A 1,563-nucleotide genomic window follows, 5' to 3' on the forward strand; every position below is an offset into this window, starting at 1 on the left:
TTTTAAGTTCAAATTCCCCGGAGTTCGACTTTTCCTCTTATCCTTTCGGGGTCGATAAAATAAGTACCAGTCAAGCATTGGAACCGATCTAGTCGACTGACCCAGAAACCTGGGTCCGTGCGTATCACGTCAGGTCGACGATGGGAAAGATGACTTCCCTTTGCAAATACTGATAGGGCACAGAAGGTGTGTCAATTGCCAGCAGACGTTCTCCTGGGGCTACAAGCTACAGTAGCATTCACCCTTAGTGGTTAGCCGCACTTAAGTGGCAAATATACTTCACGTTGTCGTGCAGTTACTGTTTATACCTCGTTCAGAGATTTATTATTAATTATAGTAACGTTATAAGTAAAGTAAAATACTCGTTTGTATAAAAGTTCGAATTCTCTCTTGACAGACCTTGTATACACACACACACACAACAGAAAGTCATCCTCATAATTTTCCCACCAGCCCCTCTGATGAGCGCTAGATTTGGGTTCTTCCTTAACTCATGCGCGAAACCAATTTGTAATATGGATCTATTATACAGTATTATCTATCTATCTATCGATGTATCTGTTTGTTTGTATCTCTGTCTATGTGTCTGTCTATCTACCTGTCTGTCCGTCTGTCTGTCTGTCTCTGTCTCTATATATAGAGAGACAGATTTATATACATAAAAAGACAAACACATATTTTCTCTTGTTCTTTTATTTGTTTCAGTCATTTGACTGCGGCCATACTGGAGCACCGCCTTTAGTCGAACAAATCGACCCCAGGACTTCCACGCAGTGGGACTGAACCCGGAACTATGTGGTTGGTAAGCAAGCTACTTACCACACAACCACTCTTGCGCCTATGTATATGTATATGTATATACGATAACGTTGTAGCAGCGGTTATTGGTGGTGGTGGGTGGATATCGTAAAAATCTATGTCAGTAATTAGTTGAGATAAAAGAGTTTAAATTACAAGAAAGTAATTAACGAATTGTTTCTTTCATCTCTTATATTTATTTATCATGTTTGTTTTTAATGAAAATCTATGGAAGAGAAGAATTGACACAAATGAAATCCCCCGGAATAGAAAAATTGAACACAATAGTAATCTATGGAATAGAGGAGGTGACATAAAAGAAATCTATGAAGTAAAGAAGAAAAAAATTGAAATAAATCTCATGGAATGCAATCATTGACAGAAATGATGGAATTGAATAGTTTTAATTGTATGCCTATAAGTATATCTTACATTTCAAATTACATCTCAAAGCAAAAACAATGGAAATGCTCAATATTATGGAAACAGTTGTTAAGACATGAAATTTGGAATAATGCCTTTTCTTCTTGCATAATCTACACACACACACACACACACGTACATACACACACAGACACACATACATACACGCACGCACGCACACACACACACGCATTCATTCACACACACGCATTCACTCACATACACACACACAAATACTTGCACACACAAATACATACACGCACGCACACACACTCATATGCACGCACACTCACACACATACAAATACATACACGCACGCACACACACACACACACACACACA

This window comes from Octopus bimaculoides, chromosome 23, assembly GCF_001194135.2.
Source record: "Octopus bimaculoides isolate UCB-OBI-ISO-001 chromosome 23, ASM119413v2, whole genome shotgun sequence".
Taxonomy (NCBI): Eukaryota; Metazoa; Mollusca; class Cephalopoda; order Octopoda; family Octopodidae; genus Octopus; species Octopus bimaculoides.